We start from the raw sequence: 25006 nt of genomic DNA, 5'->3' as shown, positions 1-25006 counted from the left end.
TTTAAAATCTTTTAAAATGAAAGCTACATAAATGTCTTCAAGGACTCTACCTTGATGATATAAATAAATTAATGAAAATGAAAAAGGTGTGTTTTAATGTATAAAGGACTGCAAAGTAAAGGAAATGTTTGTGTAGCCCTTTTTTCCTGTTACCTTACTGAATAGTTCTTTGGCATTCCTTTAATATAATCAAAGTTTTTTTCCAATATACTCTTAAGGGAATATTTAAACTATATATTAGAACTGTGTACATATGGCATGTATATGGCTGTGGAAAAGTTGAAGGGTTACAATATGTGTAGTGATGTGTAGAGATATTCCAAGAGAGCTGTGGAACATAAGCTTTCTTATGTTTACATGATAATAAATCAATTCAAATTTAGTGGGGCTTAGTCTCAGGTAAGTGCATAGAACTGCAGCCTTATGCTTTAGCAGTAAACACATTTACTAGGGAGATTCATTGAATATAGTGGAAGTATCATTCCTAGAATATACTTCTGAGTAAACATGCCAAGGATCATAATTTTTCAGCTTGGTTGAGAAAGCAAGTGTTCTATTACTGTGAATTTTAGTTTAGAACATATAGCAAAGGTATGCATTTTTTTTCATATAGTAAGGAGGAACAGGAAAAAATGCAACAGAAGCATTCATGTATTGAATAATATACTCACTGAGACATAACATGGCAGAAACATTAAGGGATACACATACACAATTGCATGCATGCACATGCAAAGACACAGAGTAACTACCAACTAGAACTTTTTATTAGCAACCATTTTAGCTTTTGTCTTCTTCAGCTGCTCAAAAGCGAACTACATCCAAGATGGTAGTTATCAACATTCCTAAGTGGATATTAATGCTATGTATTATTTTCTAAGTTTAGACCATGATTTTTTAAGATTGTAGATTTGTGGATCCACAACGTTTAAATTTATCTGCATCTGTAGGTGTAGCTCTATCCATCCATCCATCCATCTATCTTGGTTAAGGTAAACACATAACATGAACAGACAGTAATAGATCAAATTTATGTAAAATTTCATTTCGTTACATTCAGTATGGAAATCTGAGACAACATTGTAAAGGCATCTTGTTTTGTTCTTTCCAGACTTAAATGGAAGATAACAAAAACTAAATATGACCTGCAGATATAGTACAACTTTTCATTGTACATTATCCTAATTAAAGATAATGAAAAACATTACTATTGGTCTCAGTATGCATGAAAGGACACCAAACCCTGTATTTCAACACTTCCCCATAGAAGCTCTCCTATGCAACATCACAAGATTATCTGATGTGAAACAAGGTTAAATGAGGATGATTTTACATAGCATTTTTTCTATGTATGAATCTTTCTTTTGTGTGTGCATGTTTTCTTTCTTCTATGGCCCAGATACGTCTATACAGTGAAACAGTGCTTTTTCATGACCTGTTCTATTAATCTTCTGTGATACAGGCAGCAAAATGAAACAACATGATTACATTAAAAAAAAACTACACCATTCTCAGTATAAATATTATTACAGTCTAGCTATAGAATTTGAATAAAATAAATTTAAAGTCAGTTTTGCAGAATTTCTTTAAATGATATGATGCAAAAGTGTTTAAAATGACAATTTTATAGCACCTATAATTGCACAGTTTTAATTGTGGGAACAATCCAAAAAAATTAAATACACTTTAATCCCATTAAAATTAACAGGATTTGAGCACTTATCTTTATATTTAAATCCTAATGAATTTAAATGGGATCTAAATGCATTTTATTTTATTTTTCCAGGCTAGAACCCTGTGTTCTTTTCATAGCTCTTTCAACTTAAATTGTACTTCTGGATGTTTACACTATAAATTCTAAATTGGATTGATTTAAACTAAGGATATTTATATCAGTACGTTAAATCACAAGTTTAAACAGTAAGATAAAAGACTGTTTGAAATCATGTTTCTCATTTCCACGTATATTTCCTAAACAAGAATACATGTCAATCAGTTGGCAAAACTATGTAAACATGCTGATTTAAAACTAATGGGTTATACCAAATGGTGTCTTGTCTATTCATCAAACGAAAAATACATAGTTAGAAGATCCAAGTTCTCTTTCTTTTAGCCTCCCCCACAATTTATTTATTGATTAAGTATATTCCTTAGCTGTCTTTTGACACCATGGCATGCTTCTGAGCTTTAAGGAAATGTCCAGAGATTTGGAACACACTGCAACGAACAAAAGGGGATAAATGGGGAAATTTGGTTATACGGATAGAAATCTGTTCATGGATGTAGTGAAATGATTTTATTTTCTGTAAGTTCAGATAATAAACAGCTTTTTTTTTTTTTTGGCTTCTGCATCCTGTTCTTCGTTATTCTGTTATTACCAGATGAACTTGTGCAAAGAGACTGTTGACTACTGTGCACACTTACCATGTTCAACTCTATATGCCCAGATCTTTGCAGAAGCCAAAGATGGTATCTATTAGGCAGATGTCTTTTGTGTTTTTTGTTAATTTTTGGGAAATGTAATAAAATATACATGGGTAGACAGATCAGTATTTATAATCTGAGAAATTAGTAGACTGCATAGCTCAGGTAAGCATCTCAGAGGAGTCAAGCAGATGGGCATGATAGAGCGGCCAGAGGCTGTTCCACCCGTATCTCCCAGTGATCATCTAAGGACCGCAGCAACCGCATGGCCCACTCTTGAAGTGGGTTGCCGTCATGGTCCCAAATGAGCCGCTGGCAAGGAGTGCTTTTTCCAGCGGCCCGAGGCTGCCTTAGGTGGACCTGGAGTGGCATCTGGCTGATCCGGAGGTGTGCACCATCTGCATGCCCCTGAAGTGGTTGGAAGCCACTCTTTTTTGCCATTGTGTTTCAGGCCAGATAAAAATAGTAGAATAATGTACAGTCAGCCCTCCCCATACACATGGGATCCTTTCCAGAAACCCCCCCCCCCCCCGCGTATGGGGAAAAGAGCATATGCTCAAGCCCCATAGAAAATAATGGGGTGCGCGTTTGCAGCATGTCATGGGGTGTGTGGCCCGGGTATGCACTCCGTTACTTCTGCCAGGGCTTCCCTTCCATGTAAGCTCAAAGCCGCGGAAAGCAAGCCCGCCTATGGGGAGGGCCAACTCTGATTCAGTGGATTCAATATATGATCACAAGTTAGAATTTAAAATTTGGTGTATCTTTTAAAAAATAATTTTTTAAAAAAAAATACTTGTAAATAGAAATCATGTTATCCACCAGCAATAACCTTCAATCTAGACCTACCATGGGTACATTGTACACAGATATGTGAATCCTCATAGAGCATAGCCTAAACTGGCCTCCCTGCCCATGCCTCATAGACAAGATGCACAGTGTCTACCAGGCCGTATAGTATATGATCAGAAAACTATATAAATTCCATGCCATTGATACTAAATACAAGTTAAGTCCTAACTGTGCAATTCACAGATCACTTAAGCAGTTATACCACCCTGTGATTAAAATCCATTCATATTTCCTTTTTGCTGCATAGTTTCATGATAAATTTATAACTAAATATTCTAGATTCAATGATTGCAGAATATTTTATTGTAATTACAAAAAGCCAGCTTGGTGTAGTGATTTAAGTGTTAGACTACGACTCTGGAGAATAGGGTTCAAATCCCCACTTAGGCACGGAAACCTTCTGGACAACCTTGTCCATGTCACACTTTCTCAGCCTCAGAAGAAGACAAAGGCAACCCATCCTCTGAACAAATTCTGTTAAGAAAACCCCGTGACAGGTTTGCTTTAGGGGTGACATCAATCAGAAATGACTTGAAAGTACACAAAAACAACAATTAACAAAAGGGCAAATTACAAGTAAAATGCTGTTATTTATGGGTAAAAAAAATAGATGACCTAAATGTATGGAAACTGAGCAATTTTATGAGTCCCTCTCTATCAGGATTGTGCATTCAATGCAACATGAGCAACGAGAAGCTGGTTCAAAGGGTTTCACATATCTATGAAATTAGGATTCCCAACTGCATGGAAGCTAACATACACATGTATGCTTTCTTTTCAAATGCTGCAGATTTGACAGGCTTTGATGCCAGGAGTAAGATGAACAGCCACACTTCTGATCCCAGGTGTTTAACCTATACATGTAAGCAATTTTGTAAAAGGGGAATCCTGAAAAGAGTGAGTAAATACATTTTGATGATCTGGCTGAGAAAGAAAATCCATTTGTTAAGATTCTAAACAAGCCAGCCAGTCTGTTAAAACTTTCTGAGAACACCTGTACATCAGAAGCCCCAAAACCAAGGCTGTTATAAATGTGTAAATGTATTTCATACAGACAATAATATATTAATAAAAATGTATGAAAATACATTATTTTTTATTTAAAAAGTAACATGGAATTAATAACTCATCTGAGTTAGTAACCCTTTGTTTCAGTTTTACTTTAATCTCTCTTAAGAATTTACCTATGCCATGGCTTTAATTTATCATAAACTTTTTTTATTATTATTTTCACTGCAGGGTTGAGAAATTAATCATCATCTTGTTCAAAATGTAAAATAATCCTGAACAACCAAGATCTCACTTTTGGATTGTGTTTTTCAACTTCTTGCAAAACATCTATACTCAGGTTTACATTGGACCATGGTTAAGAAACCCAACTGTCTTTTTATCCTCTGAAGAAATTTATTATTTTCACAGCATAAGTTGTACTCAAAGTCTGGTTTATCTTTTTTTCCTTGGATTTTCAGCCATTTTGCTTCTTGAATCTGAACTATAGTTTAATCGTAGTAGGGAAGCAGATCTGTTATGTTGGAGAACCATACTGAGAAAACAATGGGCGTGTAATCAATGTATGCCTAAGAGGCAAAACAAGTGATTCCTTATAAATGATAGAAATAAATGTTATCTAATTTCTGAAATTCCTTTATAAAGCCTGATCTGTCTTTTTGGAGTTTTACTTCAGCTCTTTTATTGTATTTCCTATGAAGCCAAGTCTTTGGTGATAAGACTTGATTTTAGATATATGTTTAACATTCTATGGTATCTTATGATTTAAGTAGTTCATTTAAATGTTTTCTGTGTCTGGCCTAGGGCTTTCATCCTGATTTCAGAGAACCTTCACACCACTTAATCCCAATTGTGAAATACATGAAAAAAGTGCAAGAAGTGGTGCCACAGGGTATAAAATTATTTCTACATTCAAAGTGCTACCCTTGCTTCATTCCAGTGTTCTCTACTGAGAGATAAAGTTTACAAACTATCCAAATATGCCATAATCTTATCAGATAGCAGTATGTAATATATTTGCCTTCATTCTGATGCACTGCATTTTACTTTCAACAGACAACTGCATCAAGAACAAAACAAGAAACAGTCTTTAGCTGACAAATTCATACAATCTCTTTTCTACAAACTGAAAATCAGTCACACTTATACTGTATAGATAGGATGTTTTAACTAAACGGGATGAAAAGAAAATTGAAATAAGAAATGTCTCATATTGTGAATCTAAAGTGGTCAGTACTTTAAAATTTATGTTTGTTTATGCTTTTCATTGCATAAGTAGAGTCATAGGACAGTTTTAACACCTTGATCCTGTGCATGTTTATTCAGATACTCTGTCCCCCCCCCCCCGAAAGGTATGCTTAGGAATTGCAACTTAACTTGTTGTTTACCTACAAAAAATACAATTGCACTAACACCATTGATAGTCTTAGATTTCACTGATTAGTTTGGCCTTAACTAAATAAATATCTTAATCTTTCTCTTTTTTGAATACTTAAGAGGTAAGCCTTTTCCATGTGCATGTGGAACTTGATTTTTCCTCAATGCTCAAGAGATTCCAGCAACAAAATCAATGTATGCATGTTCAGAACAGTTTTCAGGGTTTTGTAAGACAAATCTTTCAAATGGGAGCTAGTTTAATGCTATTGAGCTGAGTTTCGATCTGACAGAGTGAGTGAACAACACAGAAACAGTTCACTTACCACTGCTCACACTACAGGAGGTTGCAATCAGGTAGAACTCTGCACAAATGCTGCTATGTTATCTGGTATTTCTCAATAAACTCTCACCTCACCTAATCCAACAGTCATTTATTTAAGCAAACAAACAAAAATACAGTTATTATAGAGTGTAATTGTTTAGAGTTTTTCACCTTACAATAATGAAGTTCAATTAAGCCTCTCCCGCTATCTTACACAGTACAGAAAGCTGTGCAGGGACTTGGAAGCATTATAGGCCTCATTTTCATCCTACTGACACCAGTCAAAATCGTTTATTCTAAATTTGGGCAAATGAAATCAGTGGTAACAACATTAAATTGTCTGCAAGTACATACAGATATTAAATATGCAAGTCAGACTATTGACATACAAGTTTTTTTCTGCCCACATTCTTAAAAAAAGGAACACAGAAAGATCTATAGAATTATTTCCGACACTGTACCGAATGAGTGCAATAGTCTGAAAAGAGCTATTTAAATCCCTATGTCCCCAAGACTATTTCTAATACTTATATATAGGCTACAATAATTATTTATGTGAAAATAAATAAATAAAACCAATTCATACAGGTATGACACAGTGCTCTTTACTCAATGGCATGGCTACAACAGTCATAATATCTACTTTATATATGAAAGAAATAGTTCTGCACAACTCTATTTTTAAAATTCTATAAGATATTTCATAATCAATAATACTACTCAAGCTCAAGAATTCTTCACTACATCATTTTAGGCACAAAAAGCATTTATCCCAAAGTTTTATAAACAGTTTAAGTGAACATGTGACTGCTGATATGTTTACCAGTTTAGAAGTAAAATGGGTTATCCCAAAATAAGTTATTGGTGACTACTTATTTGGGGGACAGTATCTGCACTAATGAAAATAAAATAATTTTGTAATGTGAAATTAAAGAGATCTTTTAAAGACATCAACATATTCTGAAAAGGTCCTGTAAGACTCCATAGCTGAAGGCCCAGAGAGAAGACAGAACATAAACATTAAATGTGTGAACTCCTAACTTTGCTGCTAAATTTTGGGGATAAGGGTAGAACATGTGTTATATTCTGCGTATGGCAGACCTAAATCATGCGTACACTGAAATATAGGTTTTCGCAACAGTTTCTGTTAATGAGTAACTCTTGTCTACTACAGTGTAGGAAAAGCGTTGACTTGAAAGGCATCAGTAGCTTGGCACAGTGTGTGAGTATCATTCTACAGTTAAGAGTAGTTGAAACATAGAATTTTTAAAGGGAGGAGAAAGGGGGGGGGAATGGAATAATAGAATCACAGTATCCTAGAGTTGGAAGAGACCACAAAGGGCCATCCAGTCCAGCCCCAATTTGCCAGATTGTGTCATGCCCAGCCTGGAGGACGGCTTGGAGGACTCAGAGGATGAGCTAGAGCCCCTGGGACCTGAACCTGTAATGGAGGAGCCAGAGCCCCTGGGGCTTGAACCTGTAATGGAGGAGCCAGAGACTGGCCCTAGTTCTGCTGGAGCAGAGTCTATGGCCCCTCCAGAGATTCAGCAGTCAAGTTTGCCTGGTGCCGAGGCTGTGGACATGGAAGAGGATCTGGGCAGTGTGCCTACCTTCAATGAGCGTCGAGCAGAAAGAGAGGGCCTTCGAAGATCTCGGAGGTTTTATCAGAAGCGTCTTCGTAATCAGACACAGCTGAAGGCCGGCTCATTGCCTTCTTAAGCACCTGGGGCATGTGTGGTTCTTTGCCAGTGGATATCTGACTCTTTTAGAGGAAAGACTCTGTCTCTGGCTCCTTTGGCTTCTTGTCTTGACTACCCGGAAACCTTGACCTTGGACTGCTTTATCGACCTGCCTATCTGTTGCCCTGAACCTCGGACCGTCTGACAATTCTCTTGGTAATCCCTTTTGGTAGAACTACTGTGAATCTCCAGGACTGTGTAGCTTACACTGACTTTGCTGTGCTGGGAGGGGGTTTGTTTGTTTGAGAACTAGCTGCCTTATCAGCCCTTTGGCTGCTTTCCCGGACAGATTGGGCTACAGATGAAATTTGTCTTCAAAAGTCACTATCAGGTTAAGAGAAGTAATCTGCATTTGAGGATGATAGTTTGAGGGCTCTATACCATAATTAAAAAACAACACCCACCTCTCCAACCTGCTTCCTGAACATGCTTCCGGAAGATGGATGAGGAAAATACACCTGTTTCCTTGCCACCATTCAGAACTTCAACCATTGTAAGGGAAGATATTTGACCCTTCATGACCTTGCAAGAACCCATTGTGGTCCCTCAATTGCTGCCAGATAACACTTTTGCTCTATAGCTATGCAAACTTAACATGTACTTGTATAGTATATGTGGCCATAGTATAGGCTGCAGACTCTGGCTCAGATCAGTTCCAAATCTGTATTCATCCAAAGGCTAATTTCTGTTTAAGGTATTTTAATAGGCTATGTTTGTTTATTTGTGCCTTTAGGTCACCTAACTTTATGAATTTCATAGGGTTTTCTTAGGCAAGGAATACTCAAGGTGGTTTTGCTATAAAAGAGCAGATATGATCTATGTCATGTGGCACTTCCATGGGACCCTTCACTAGAGACTGAACTATGTTCATTTAATCTATAGATGGTATCAGAAGTTTTGCCCCCTTCAAATGAAAATTATGTCCCCTGAAATGAAATTTTCTTTGAGCCCCAAACTGCCAGCACCACAGAGAATAAGACAATGAAAACCATTTACACATATCACTCTTGTATTTGCTGCATTCATATTTCATTGATAAATTTGTCTGTCCCTTATCTTTGGATGCTGACTCTTTTTTAAAATGGTCAACAGAAGTTTTAACATTGCAATGCCAGAAATTTGGAAAGCAAAGGAAAATATCAATGGGAGGGAGGAATGTTTATTTGAGAGTATAATGCCCTCATTCCCTCCCCTCACAGTTACAGGCCTGATTCTATGTGATATACTTTGATTAACTGTGATATAAAAAGGGGCTATTTAGGTTCTAGATTTAGGCTGTGGGGAAGCCTCTAAAATGCAGACAATGAGGAAAGGGGTAAATACTGGCAAACTAAAAATAACAACAGAGTTAGCAAATTCTATATTAGGTAAACAGATGTTATTTTGGGTAAAATCTATGTAGGGGTTAACATTTTCTCTCCAGTTGAATATTTTTCCTCTTCTGTCATCCATCTTCTGTCTCTATGCCTTTTTGACATAGGGCTTGTCCTGGAACCATCCTAAGAACAACTGAGTTTTAACCAGAATAATTATTGGGATAATTGAGGAGAGGAATCTCCACATTTAGGAAGCTACCTTTGATTCCTCACCTGATAGAGGACAACCCTTCTACTTTAAACAAGGAGTATCACTTGGCTGGACAGACCTATAGTTGAATGGGTGATACAACTCTGAAAGCTAGTATTTAGACATACAAGGAGCTAAAGAACACACTTTGGTATAAATAAATAAAAAATTCGTTGTTGTCACACACAGTGAGCAAACATATAAAACTAGAGGGTGTATAGGTTATTTTACTGGATAAATTTGTTGCCCAGCATGAACACATGTTGCCCAGAAACGCTCACAGTTTCCTTTTCCTTTCTCCTTGTGACTCTCCACTGGTTGGCTGATACGTGCTAATCAAATAGGGATGTTGGTAGCATGCAGGATCTAAATATTCTATCCTGCCTCATCGTGACAAGGTTCATTATGTTATGACTACATGATATTAGTCATTTTGCCTCTGCTGCAAAAATGTGGAACAAAATATATGAAGTATGACTTGTGTAATGTTCCTCAACAGAAAAGGTGGCAATGGCAGCTGAGGAATAAGATTTCTCTCTTAACACAAGAAGTACTGGGAAGGAAAAGAGTTAAAGATGTACTTAAGTAAGTGTTGAAGATAAAATGCTGCAGTATCTTCTAAAAGATTAATAATTTAGAAGGTCCAAGAAGCAGAATGGACACAGATGTGCCATATATTACTGATAACTGTTTTAACTGCAACACCAAAGTTTAGTTTTAATAATCTTTAGTTTTACTAATCTACAAAATTTTACTAATCAAAGTCTGATTCTTTTTTTAAAAAGGCATGTTTTCATTCATTTTATCACTTATAAAAATATGTTTATTGGTTTTCTTTCAAAGAAAATAGTGCATAGTAAAATTTACACAGCTTCTTTAATCAAATTTATAAACCTATACTGAAAGAGACAGTAAAGTGAAAACAATGGCACCACCACAAAATATCTAGTTAAAATGAGTGATTCAATAAGAAATAATACAGTGCACCCTTTCCTTACGCGAGGGATCTGTTACGGACAACCCCCCCAAGCGTAAGGCAAATACCACATATGCTCGAGCCCCACTGAAAACAGTGGGACTCATGCACGCCATTGCCTCTACCATTGTGCAGCCTTCAGCAGAAGCTGAAAGCCGCATATGATGCGGTCGCATTGTATCTCTAGAACTCTGCAAAGAGATGACCAGACAGATATCCGTTCTACAGCAATAGCACTACCACAGAGGAAGCCCCGTACTAGACACTACTATATCTTTTTTTCCATTTATAAATATAAATAAAATAAAATAAAATAAAAACACTGAAGTTGGGGACCTAACTATTAGCTAAATCTGATTGCAACCGAAAGAAGAAGATGAATTACTGAACACCTTTTCTTCAGATGCTCCTGAAACATAGGCATCAAAGTCAGATCATGTGCAAACTGTTTTGTCTACCGACAATCAAAGAAATCACAGTGGGCTATTCTCATTAGATGTTCAGTTCCCAAGAAATCAGGTTATAAAAGTCCCACAGCCATTCAAAACAGCTGGAATGCTCTCTGTGCACAAAAGTGTGGTGGCAAAGATTGATTTATTCACATCATTGCAAGAGTATAAGCTTTCATGTGTGTTCTAAGCTGTGTCCAATTGGATTTGGGTAACTTTTTTGCCACTTATGCTCTAGCTATCTTTTCTGTAGCTTAGGTTCTTTCTCTTCAGAAAACCAAGTAGAATCATACACCTAATAGAAGAGAAAAGGCTGTCTAGGACTAGTGATGTAAATCTTCTCTTACTTTGCGCTCACATGCAAAAATGAAGTATTTCCAAAACTTTTCCCCCACTAAGGAGATAGGAGCATTTCTGATAATTTTCAATGGTTTTTCACATTTTGAGACTGTTTTTTGAGAAAAAAAATATTTGCAGAAAGCCTTTTTTTCAAGAAAAAAATACATTTTTGCACAAAACTAGTATCATTTGCACAAAGGACACTATTTTCTGTTGAGAACACACAAAGCACACTATTTTCAGAAGAATATTTTCACCATGAAAAAAAATGTTTTTTGCATGTGCAAATTATTCCAATAAAAAGTTCTAAATGTTAAAAATCTCACAGTAATTGACTTTTTTTGAGGATAAGAAAATTTGCAAGTATTTCTAATATATCTATATAGCAACAACTGTGTCAGTTCATAGCCCTCATCATTTGTGGGGGAGAAATGCTTAAAATGTAGAGGCAGAAACTAGAAAGGCTTAATAACAAAAAATCTAAATTAGTGCCAAGCTAAAAATGCCGATCTATGGCCTCATTTATACTCAGTAAAAGCAGAGCAGAGATTTATCAGAGATTTATTCCATGGATGGCAGAAATCCTGCATACTTTGGAGCTATTGCTTTGTGGTTTTTTTAAAATTACTTATTGTTTTGATTCTTTAAAAATGATTTGACTGCCACAACAAGAGTTCTCCTTTCAATAACACATGTTCTGCTACTTCAAGTGACACTCTATGGCATAATATCTTTCCAAAAACACTGATGGGGAAAATATGGTGATATCCCAAAATACACATTCTTGTTCCCTCGGACTACCAAATCTGTTTCTTTTAACCTGCATCCCCAGTCTTCAAAGAAAAGTTCCAAAACAAAACACCGTATCACTTCTATTCTGAACATGGGTTATATTGGCAAGGTTTCTAAACTGGATATATCATTAACCTTTAACAGCCCCCCCCCCCATGTCATTTTACCAATAACCACTTTTTTCTGCATTATGTATGTCTCAGTATTCCTTTACAGGGTTGCACCTCAGTGGTTGAAGGAGTGCTAAAGAACATGTAGTGTATTATCAAGCTCCTAGTCTGTCCCAAAAGCTGAAAGTACTCACACATGCTATCTATTTACTTCACATAGTAGGGAATAATGGGAATCCTAGCAAAGGAAGCAAATGACACCCATCCCCTGGGTTTCATGTATTCGCCAGGAGGTACTGTGGCCATAAGACCACTCTTGTAGTCTTACAAGGGATAAGTGACTGTACAGAAACATAGTCAAGGTGTACTAAATGCTTCTGAATGTTTCAGTTATTGCTTTATTCAAATCCTGGTTTGCCCTCATTCCCATTTCTAAAATAAGTTGAGCCAGAAGCAGTTCCAACCTGCTTGTGACATTACATGGAGCCACCTCTTTGACATCACAAAAGTCTACATTTACAACACAAAGACCAAGGGCTGGTCACAGATTTTGGCCCTGAAATTTCAGATGACTAAATAAATAATATGTTTTGATTTATGAAGAAGATAAAAAATCAATTAATATAGAAACTTTGCAATCTCTTAAGTGTTGAAGAGAATGAAAAAGTTGATCTTTTGTTCTCTAACCATGGCAAGAATGGTTAGAGATGGTACTGTATATCTATGTGTGAGCTGTGCCCATTCCAGCTAATCTTTTTGCCTAGCATTTCATTTTATAAAATTTCACTATAGAGATTCACTGTGTGGAGAAACACTGTATCATGGAGTGGCCATTTCCACTCTGAAGTAGTATAGACTAGACAAAGATTTATCGACTCGGGTGCTGTCTGAACAGGCCTGTATAATCTTGGCCATGAAGCTGCTCTGACCTCCCACATTATTTGGGGCTCGCTGTCTGTGATACTGGGTGGCTGTTTGTATGCATGTCCTGCTGTGCCATCTGATGCAGTGACTCACTCACTCTGGGTTCAGCATGAGGTGTCCAGCCATGTGACAGACACTGGACACCTTATTCTGACTCCAGAGCAAGCAACTCATTGCTGCCACAGCCATGCCAGCTGGCATGGTGGAACACAGTTTAAACAGCCACCCAGCATTGCAACAAAGGGATAAGGACCTTCCAGGAAGATCTAGCACAATTGGTACTTTTTAAAACTCAATTTTCAAAGGGATATGCCCAGAAGCTTGATGCTGAAAGGGTCAGACGTCATCCAGACAGTTCGCACCAGATACAAGGATTGGGCCCTCCCATTGTCTGGACTCCACCTTGAGAGGATGAGGGAAGGCCATTTTATTTGGCCTGTGCAGACAGGACCTCAGTAGAATCAGGCTTACATAAAAAGAAAGCACTGTATTGTTAGCTGTCAATGCAGCTAGTTCAGCAAGCTTTCCCAGGCAGAATAAGCTATATTTTCCAAATTTATAACAAGTGACTTGTTTTACTAATTTCTACATGACCTTAGGTTCTTGGCAATACAGAATTCCCACTTAAACTCATTTCTTCTGTCATAATTCTAAAATGTCATTTCCAATTTTATAACAACCTCATCGTTTTAGAAAGTAATTAACTGAGGCATAGTTTGTATGACAATTAAAAAACACTCGCTTTCAGATGCTTGTAAACATTATGTATTTTTCTTCTTCTTTACTGGAAGTACATATGTTTTCTTGCCTCTAGCTTAAATACAGTGAATGTTGTAGTTGGTTGCACAGGAATTGTCTCAAGAACATTAAAGCAAGCCAAACACGATTGCATTCCAACTAAAATTGCTCTCTTTATACCGTGTATTGAAACTTGATAACTGTTGGTTATAAAATTCCTTTGATTTTCTGTAGGTAATAAAATACTTTGGCAATTACTATTGACAGTTCTGGATAATCTTGAAGGCTGCCTTGCCTGAAGAAGATGAGTGTTACAAATCACTCCACTGAAAGAGGGAAGAACAGCAGCAGGCAGTAGACAGGTTTCAATTTCACAATGCTGATTATCTCATTCGTGATTCTATGCATGCCTAAATCTGAGGATCCCTCAAGCAGCTATATGGACTTCTACTTTTAAAATGCCTATTACGCTTTCATACTTTTTGCTGCTTCCTGAAGAGTGCCATTTCACCAAGCTTAAATAGCAGAAAATTGCACTGCTTTTCCTCTGCCCATCTCCTCAATCTCTATTAACCTGCACAAGAACAAAGGAATATGATGGTCCAGCTATAGGTTTGAAGTTGTTTTTCATTTACTGGTAGCCATCTTTCTGATTCATATATATAGTTTAGCTATAATGTCATTTCAATGCATTAGGAAAGAATTGACAATGCAGTATTTTGAAACTTAATTTATGCAGATACACAATATATACCAAACCATGCATACTTTTTCAAATGTAGATGCACATTATTTACACAAGCATTAGATGATGACACATCATGTATTGAATGACATATTTAAAATAAAGGTATAGAAAGGTTTGGGAGTTCTCTTTGTTTAGGATACAAGAGAACAATAAGATACAACAGAAAGAAGGCAGGGAAGAGAGGGGAAAAGGAAAATGGTTCAAGCACGGTTTTAATGCATGCTGTAGGCCTTTATTAGATGTCATAAACTGAATGATGCATTATTCTGTGGACTACGTATAGACTAGGAATGTTGAGGTAAAATGGACAAAATTATTTTGAAACAATGAGTTTAATGTTCTTTTAAATCAAACAATATTTTATTAAATGCAGGATATCTATTGGACTCCGATTTGAGAATAATTTGCTTTAAATTTTGCAATGCATTCCTACCTTACATTATAGACAATTATTTCACTTAGACACATTATATTGTATATAAGAATGATATACATACAGGCTATCTACAGTTCCAATTATATTATTAAACAAAGATGAAACCACTTTACAATCCCTATGACTGATCAAAATTTGACAGTTCAATGGCCCCTCTAAGCGATTACATTAAAATTCATATGAGCTGACAGATATGCATACACACACAAACATAATTTTGTCAATCTGAAACTGTTTTTTAAAATGTACGTGTGTGTGTGTGTTGCATTTTAAAAGATAAAAGAATGTTTTTGAAAATGACAATTACTGGCTGGCCATCAGTTTCCAGCTTTAATCTCATAGCCGACTCAAATTTCCCATTATGCCTCACTGGAGCTTATACAGATAGAAGGGCTGAATGATAACCTTTAACAAAAAATGGAGGGGAGGGTTGTATGGGTGCTTTAGCATTAAGGCAAACAGCTGTTGCTCACAAACTGCAAACAGTGGAATAAGTTGTTGCATGTTTTGCTTACTTTGCTGCTAATAAAGTGTTTTGCATGCTTTTTATAAACACTGCTCTTAAGTTTTATAATCTAGTACATCTTATTAAGCGTGAAGTCTGCTGATCCCTAAATTATTCATAACATGGTCCAGACTGATTAAGATTGGCTTGTTAAGGACCACAAGAAGCAATTAAACTGACAAGGCAGTGCAGCCTTGATGTATACATTTATTATCACAAGAATACCCAAAGTGAATGCCCTTATTAAGCAATGAATTTCACCTCACTGGCCTTCTACCACTGCTGCCACAGGCAGAGGGAGCTAGGAACAACATGTCAAAAGCTAACTCTGAGGAAATGCCTATCTTCAAGTGAAACCGATTTTGTAATGAACCTTTCAGTTCACTCCTGAGGTAATAAATCCTGACTGGTGCATTAATTACTTGATAACATCCCATCAAAATGCAAATGCAGCACTTGACCCATAGGAATGGCTCACTAGCTGTTAACTCTTCAGGGTATACATAAATTGTCTGTTTTCTTTTATCAAACTGGGCATTTATTTCCATCTTGCTAGGGTGAATGTCATTCTTGCCACCCTCATCCCCTTTGTGGCCTGACACCATCCGTTGCTGAGGACTGTCACTAGGTGCCAACTTCCTAATTGTGCTACTACTTTCAAGCAGGCATTTCTACTCACATGTCAAGGACAAAGCTCTAATAGTGTTACAAATAATGACCCCCCCCCCACCTTTAAAGTACACTAATGTTTCATTTTCAGTGGCAATACATTAAATGACGAATTTTATCTCTTGACATGATTAAATGAAAGTTCAAGAAACCTACGTGAATCACTACCTCACACAGACTGTAAGAACGTTGCTATAAAGTATGCTCTCCACCTATTCAGAAGATGCCTTTTAAATATCTTCTGTATCCAGTCAACATTTTCTATTGTTGACAGAGAGAAAAAATAATCAAAACAGCACAGCGCAGAAAGGCAGAGCTCACAATAGAAATTTAATGCTTGTGAAAGATTATGCTCTGTGGTATTCTCAGTTTGTCATATCAAACAAGCTTGTTTTCGTTATAGAACTGCTTCCACAATGAATGTTAATGAGGCTTTTGTTTCATATTTCCTTATTCAAAATTCTGATCAGCATCAGTGGGGGCTGACTACAGTTTCAACCCCCAACCTGGGTCAACCTGCATTACAGTCTTTTATTTCTCTTGAAGGCTTGGTGAAAAACCTTAATTCAGGTTACTAGGCAACCCTGCAGGTGAGAAAATATAATATTTGGCCTACTCCATCTTAGGGGGAAAACATAGTGGCCTAATGCCTTCAAAATAGACTCTGCAAAGCATGCACTGATAATTCTTTGCTACATTTTCAGAAGCTGAGGTCAAGAGAAAATTAATTGATGTTGAAAATAATGACAGAAGGAGAGGTACCACTGAGATTTTGTGACTGGCATGTGATAATGTTAGCAAGAATCCCAGCATGTGACTGGACAATGTTGTGAAAAATATTCTTTATATGTGAAGGAAAAACAAGTTACAAAACATAATTAGTTTTTGACACTTTTTCATATGTTATTATCCGTTCATTTGGAACACTGCCTTGGGACATCAATACATAAGTATAAATGAAAGATTGTTATAAATATGAAATGGGGAGGAAGATGGCTTTATGATGCACATCTTTATTTTACATGTTTTTCTCCATAAACAAAATACCCTCTACAGTCTATGGTACAGAACTGACAGAGGCAGCAAAGGCTAATACAATATAATCATCCTGTTACAATGATTATGCTGTTTTACTTTCTAAATATGGGGTTCTAAAAGAAAAGTGGTCTAAAAAGCTGCAGAATAATACACAATTAAATTATAACACCCATAGCTATAAAGTTTGCCATACAGGAAATGTATTTTTAATTTTTCCAGGTTTATACCTAGAAGTAATTCACACTGATTACTAAATAACCCTTATGAGTTACTTTGTCTTTTGATTTTTTGGGGGTGGGGGAAAATAACTTGCTGTGAGCAATGAATTTCATAAACCACCAGCTCTCATGCTTGATGAATCATTCTTATTTTATGCAGCGTTGTGTGATAGAGAACTGAATAAAATATTCTATCCACAAGCTATTCAGTACAATTTATCATCAGCAGCTCAGTAGTCCAGTGATAATACCTGGCTTGGAGATTGTAATGATCAGATTCTGTTTTTATTTCAAACAAGAGCAATGTGGATACCATAGTTTTTAATTTGCATACATTAGTGAGGTTCAAATGTGGCAATAGCTACAAGCAAGTTCTCTTGCAAACTCAATGCTTCCCTTGCATAATGGGTTCCCTTTAGCAATTATTCACCAGTGAAGTAACCAGATAAAAATGAAAACAAAGAAGGTAGATTAGGAAAATCATGATAAAAATGACATCATCTGGACTAGGATAATTACTGAAATACAGTGAACTTCATGTTTATATTAGTTTTAGTAATTTCTTGTAATATTTATCTGCATTGAATTTCTAATACCGTCCTGATCTATGCTTTGCTACTGTATTATTTTTCATCTGCAATACACTGGAGTTTCAGTGGGGGTTATCCGATTGCATATAAAACAGTTAGCATGATAATACAAAGACTGTTATTGACAGAAAAACTGAAATTTAGAACCATGTTGCAAATACAACATTATTATCAAAATATTATTATACTAGTGTGAACATTTAGTAAAGCCAACAGGCTTATAATAAATACCTCTTATAGCTACATCCCTTTTATACTGACCACACTATTGAGCTTGAATTCCCTGCAGCATCATTACTAGACATTTGCTGCCACCTTTCTAAATCTGAAAAGCTTCCTACATTTAGTGAAGATTAGGTAATGCTACAAGCAATCAATAATGGCTATCAATTCCATACCTTGTTCAGAAGAACAGGTTGATTAAAACCTGGTAAAAAGTATGGTTTAATATGTTTTAAAGCCAGATGCCCTTCCAAACTGACACCACCATAATGATAAAAGTATTTTTTAACAGACAATAAACATCTTAAAAAATAAAATAATTTATCTCTTAAAAATGAAGGAAACATTTTGTTTGGATCAGCACTCCCTGATTGAATCTAATATAGGTGTGTATGAGAAAGGAGAAGACACAAATAATGTGTCAGCCGCAACTGTGATTTTTCAAGCTTTAGTTTATGGCACATCTTTCCCATTCGTTACAGGCAGAATCTACGTTTTTTCCCCCTCCTATTTTGAAATTATTGTATGAAGAATTAGAAAAGATCTATTTTAAACTAGAATACGTAAAACATAACAGAAAAAGAATCTGCAATTTTTCTCCTAGCAAATAATAAATACATCTGAAGGTAGAAACGGACACTTATAATTCCTTTTGACGTGCATGTGTATCTCCTCTTCCAAGATGTGTGCACATCAAACAAGGGCAATATATGTGAAGAGAAATGTTAATAGAATGGCCTAAAAAACTAGATCCTAGTCCTATGGTGTATAGTATCATTTCAAAGAAAACAAATCAGCTACTAATTCTGGACACTAACAGTGCAATCCTCAGTCAAAGATGTGCTGGCTATAGGTAGTTAGGTACAAGACTCCTTTTACAAGGGGAAGAATCACATTCTGTTGGGAAAATACTATACTGCTATAACTGCAGTATGGTACATTCCTTCCTGTTACCTCATCTTAAAGCTGTATTGAAAAGAACTGCTAGAAGGACTACTCTGCTGGCTACATTTTTCTGGCAGAAGAGCCAGGAAGAGGTGGTGAAGAATCAGGGAAAATGAACCATGATACATCTCGACACACTCTCCAGTGTGACACTGGACATACTGTGACACAAAGGGACAAAGTTAGGATAGCTAGTTCTAACATGGAAGGCATACAGATTTAACAAGCTTCAACCAGCCTAGCATGGTCTTGGGGACTAACCAGATGGCCTCGGATAGCCTGTGCTGTTTTGGCCCCTATACTCACTTGGCTTGGTCCCTGGGTTGGTGCAAGGACAGGCAGGTGTTTAGAGTGGATGTACTGCATCCACTCCTACACCAACCTGGGACCCACTACCTGTGTGCACTCCTTATCCTGCCATGCCTTCACTGGTATTCAGAAGCCCTCCCTCCTCAATCAATGCATGTAATGCAGAAACAGGGTGTTTGGCAGCACTCACGTGACCAGGCACCCCATTTTAGCATCAGATGCAGCGATTGAGGGCTTCTGAATACCAACAATGGCAGAAAGGTAAGGAGCGCACAAAGGTAGCAGGTCACATGTAGGCATGGGGATGGGTGTGCAAATTGCACTGAAGACAGAGAAGCAATATTCTATGAGACTCATGTTTCACAGATGGGGAACCAGAATTTTTAGAAACCAACAGTTTGTTTTCATAGATTGTAGTACCACTTATGGTCCAAGGTTATGGAGTTGGAGACTGAACAGTGAGTGTAGGATCAAGGGCAATTACATTTTTAGAATGTTCAAATTGATGTAATTGAAGCACAATCCTATCGTGCACTTTTTCACAGGGATAGTTTTGATTACTTTCTAGATAATCAGTACACTAAGCAAGAAATGTGGTAGACCCAGGATCACTTTATATGTATGTGCATATGTATATATTATAAAGATTATGCATCACATATTTGACTTGTGTATCCATTAAAAATAGAATGTTTGAAGAGGGTACACATCTTCTGAAGAGTCAGAAATAGATTGGATATAAGCACTGAACATTTCACTTTAAATTCTACAGTTGTCAAACCCTAAAATCTATTAGACCAGCAATACTACTAACAAGTAAATGAATTGGTTTATCAAACTGAGCATCTAACGCTACTTGTACTTGTTTGGGCATTATTCGTTTGATATCATAGATACTGATATCATAAAGCAGCACCTTATCTTGATGTGTTAAGTACTGTTAAGACACATCACAAACCATAACATACAGTTTGTACATTAAATGCCTCCAGCTAGGCATGTGTGAAAACCTGATAGCTTATGTTCTCATTTCCCACTTATTGTTCAATGCTGAGCACAGATCAGGTAGATTTGACATGCTGTACAGAGTATAACTGAAAAGTATACTTTAGGCTATATTTAGCTTTAATTTTTTAAAATTTTAATTGCATTATCAAAACTAATTTGTGTATGTTATTTTGGACCACTGTCATTCTTTTCCAGGCCCTGTGGCTTTTCCTCAGATCAGTGGTAAAGCCCTGTGTATGAAATTATAACCATAGATCTATACACAGTGATTTAACTCAGGAGTCAGTTCAAGCACATTTGTTAGGTAGGTTTTTCCCCTCACTGTGATTGAATTCATCACAAGCTAAAACAACAACAACAACAACAACAACAACAACAACAAAAAGAAAACAGGGCACAACACCAACTTATCTTTTACAGGAAGATAAAAATGGTCTTTATTCTCTCAAAGAACATGTCTTTATTTTATTTTTTAACCTGATAAATGGATTGTAGGCTTGAGTTCCTTCAAATTTGTTTGCTTTCACATTTTGGAACTCCAGAAAATATGTTATAGTTAAAACAATGTCTGCATGTTCTTCTCTAATAAACATTTCCCTATCAAAAAAAAGAGGGAGCTAGACAGGAGTGTATTTTTCTGCACATATAAAATTATGTTGCAATGCATCTGTTTTTCTGGTTCATCTTCTTTTTTGTGGTCTCATATCAGAATAGTCTTATAGACATAAAGGGAATATTCATTTAACACTGGCGCACTACAATTTTTACAAGTGACAGTTGTGAAGCTAGTCAAGTTCCATCAATAGAGGATGCTATGCTGACAGATGAGACAAATTATTTGAAGTGGTGTCTACCAAGGTATTAGGCAAATTCCTATTTAATTAAATTTTGTGGGATCAAATGTTATGAAGAGAATGTCTCTTTATTCTTGTTTTATCTGTGCCTGGAATAATAAGCTATATGCTTTGTTGCTACCTTGTCCAGTCTTCTGTTTCCCAGTCTATTGTTCATTATTGTGAGATCAACTGAATGAGATTCTAAAATAGTCCTCTAAGGTGTGAGAGATACAACTCTTAACTTTTCTGATTATCCTAGGTTTAGGGGAGGAAAGAATCTGACAAATAATCCCACTGTCATTGTGTGGTCATTACAGTGTCGTACGAGTCTGGACAAGTTATTAGGTCAGACGCTAACTTCCTAAGTAGAAAAATGATGTGGTCGCCTTTGTCCTTTCTGCAGTAATGGCTAGAGTCAGTACTAATTAAGGGCCTGCGGCACTGTGGTGCGAGAGAGGTCAGAGACTTCTTTCTGACACCTAAACAGTGTTCAGCTCAAACGAAGTGCCCCTAATCTGAAATGATGTGGTGTAGAGCTGGCCTTTCAGCTCCACTGTATATTTAAAGGAAAATGACAGTTAATGACAGGGGTGTCAAAAGGAGCAGATGGAGAGGCTGGGGAAAACATAGTTTTATGGTTTAAAAATCTACCTACAATTAGTTACTATAGTTTAAAAGGAATTACTAAACATACTAAAGTAGACTTGCAATTTTGTATTATGGTTTTACTTCAAGAACTAAGCACTATTCACACTATTGAAACAACTGCTATTGACTAACAAAGATTATCTGTTGCTGTTAGTTATAATGAAAAATAATCATGCAACAGGAAAAGGACATGGATACATGTATGTACAAACACACATACACAGTGCATTGGTTTCAATTTCTGCTGCTTAAAAGAAAATGGTATTTAAATATAAATCCTTATTTTTCTCTTCTGGATGTAAGCCACGTTAATAACTAAACTTCTAATCACTTTCCATTTTAGGGGTAGGTAGTTTGTGGAAACAAAACAGTGATTATATAATAAACTACTAATGGTTCATTTCTCCAAATCTATACAATATGTTGACACAAACACTTTTCTGTGGCTATGTTGGCTTGAGGGATTCTGGAAAATGTAATCCAAAAACTATTCCAAACTCTGGACATATTACATATGGTCTCAACACATATTTAACTAGTTGCATTATGACACTTGCTGTCACATGACAGCTGACATTTTCAGTGAGTTTTCTATGATGATGACCTCTAGTCATTTCCATGAGTTGTCAAGGGTAGGAAACCTGGACAATGAGCATAAACATAAAGTTACAACTTCAAAAATTCTTCACAAAAGGAGCAGTAAGAGTAATGGCAGCCTAATGGAAATAAGGTGCCTAATGCTCAGATCTAACCATTGTATCTCATGGGTGTGGGAAAGTATGGTTAGAGTAAAAAAACCTATCTAACCCAAGCATTACTACAGCTTTTTAGAAATAAAGAATGTGAGTTTAGGTCTGGGAGCCTAATCTATATTCTGAGCACTCTAGTACTGTGGAGGAAGATCTGAGAAGTAGAAGATGTTTTTTATGAGCCTCAGACAGTGTTATAAGCTCCCCATGTTAGATTTACATTTGGGGACTGGGAGGACTTCAGATATGAATCTTTCCTGCTCCATCCATCCCCTTTAGACTCCAACATCAGAAAGGCAAGGGTTGCGGACACTTCCCTGCAGAGCTGCTGAATAGATCTGGATTGTATAATTGATGTGATACCGAATTGAAGTTCACGCTACGTTTGACATGATCAAAGCTGTCTGTGGCAATTTAACCCAATTCATGTTCAGATTTAACTTTGAATTTATTCAAAATAGATTCTCCATCTCGAATTGTTCAATTCGGGACAATGTGCCATGATTCCCCCTTCCTTTTTTCGGGGAATCATGGCACATTGTCCTGAATGTAATCGACATCGCGTTCACATCTGCGGCGATCCGCATCTTTTCAAAAGACATGGTAAATGCCCCGAAATTAAAAGCACCATTTTAAATGGGCTTTGCACTGTCCCCCGCAAACTGCACCGGGTGTAATCAGCTTGAGTCTGAATGAGGCCCCTTTAAGCCAGTTTGCAAACCGGTACGTTATGTAGTGTGAATGAGGCCACTGTTCACCATAGAACACAGAGAATTATGTTATTATGGAGGACTATGAATAAGAAAAAGAAGACCTCCAAAACATTTTAATTCTTTTATACAGTGGGCCCTTCCTTTACACAGGGGCTCCTTTCTGGACCCCCCCCCCCATGTAAGGGAAATACTGCGAATGCTTGAGCCCCATTAGAAACAATGCATACAGCATGGTGTGCCATGGGCATGGGTGCCATTGCCACTACCGAATCACGGCTTTCAGCATAAGCTGAAAGCTGCATATGGTGCGTCCATGTCATTTACCTGCAGATGTAAGTCTCTGCCTATAATCTTGAAGACTTCTTGGAGAACAAGTGAGGTTAATACAGACTAGAGTAAAGTAAATACCACAGCGACCAGATGGCCCGCTCCTGAAGTGGGCCACCACTGTGGGCCCAAATGGGCTGCTGGCAGGAGTAGATTAAATCAACTCGTTTTGCTGGCAGCTTTGGGACCCCTTAGGCAGTCTCAGAGTGGCTTCTGGCAGCTTCAAGGGCTTGCGTCATCTAAACCTCACACCCCCAGAGTGGCTGAAAGCCACTCTTTTTGGCCCGTCTGTTTCGGGCCTCAACCATCTGAACTCTAGCTGCTGTCCAGCCTTTTTTATTGCCTTCCATACACCAAGGCTGAGCAGAAAAAGAAAACAAGCCATGATGTTCTTAGAGTCAAATATAGCTTTAAGTCATGTTTTAAATAAGCCAGAATTCATAAACCACAAATGAGCCATGGGTTTTAGTATTAGTTTGTCCCTGCCTAACAAGCAATTGGTTTTTGCACGAATGAGTCAGACACCACAACAAGCCAGAATTCAACAAACTACAGTGCACCTGTGCTGTACGCGGGCACACTATACACGGCTTCAAGCTTACGCTGAAGCCACGTGACAGTAAAATATGTGGTGTATGCATCGTGTGCCGCTGAAAACACACGGTGGGGCTTGTGAGCATATACAGAATTCCCCTTACACAGGGGAATCCAGAATGGATCCCACACGTAAGGGAAGGGCCCACTGTATAATCCTGGCCATTTCATTCTGAAGTCTAAGATGTTTGCTCAGTATTTTAAAAATCTTGCTCAAGTACAGGTGTCCCTCGCTTATTCAACAGGTTAGAGACCAGAGCACTCTCAAAAACCAGAAATCATTGAAATGCAGAACCCAATCTTTCAGATGGCCAGTGTGGTGATAAGGCTGCTATGAGAGCACGAGAAACTGGCATGTGCAATTAAAATGCATGGAATGTGAGAAAAAGATGGATAGGAGGCAGGTGTTATAAGGGAAAATCATGAAGTATGCTTGCACAACACTCCCAACAATGATCCACCACCATTTCTGTGAGGACATTTCTGACTGGATGAGGTTCTGAGAGGGGCAATAAATGAGGCTGAGAAGAGAAGTAATTCTGATGACTGTTGAAAGAGCAGATCATTAAAACGTATACCATCGAAAAGTTGGGGACACCTGTATTCAGCTACATCCTACTTTCTGAAAAAAAGGTTAATACAAATTCTAACTAAATGGCCTAATGCTAGTACTTCCCTCTCATACAGACATTCCCAAAGAGCATCAGCTCTTAATTAGAGATACAAATGCACATAAATACAGTGCACCCGCATCATACGTGGGGTGTGCCACACGCGGCTTTCAGCTTACGCTGAAGCTGTGCACTGGAAGCAGCAATGGCGCGTGTGCCCATGGCAT

The 25006-nt window shown here is 37.2% G+C and overlaps 1 protein-coding gene across 5 annotated transcripts in view; it reads right to left on the bottom strand.

The window, feature by feature from the left end:
- Window positions 1–25006, bottom strand: part of ZFHX4 (zinc finger homeobox 4) — a 231534-nt gene that overhangs the window by 63010 nt on the left and 143518 nt on the right. The window lies entirely within an intron of this gene.

Source organism: Sceloporus occidentalis, unplaced genomic scaffold (assembly GCF_023333645.1).
Source record: "Sceloporus occidentalis isolate IW3139 unplaced genomic scaffold, rSceOcc1.0.p SCAF_3, whole genome shotgun sequence".
Taxonomy (NCBI): domain Eukaryota; kingdom Metazoa; phylum Chordata; class Lepidosauria; order Squamata; family Phrynosomatidae; genus Sceloporus; species Sceloporus occidentalis.
This window is presented reverse-complemented; position numbering and strand designations above follow the sequence as displayed.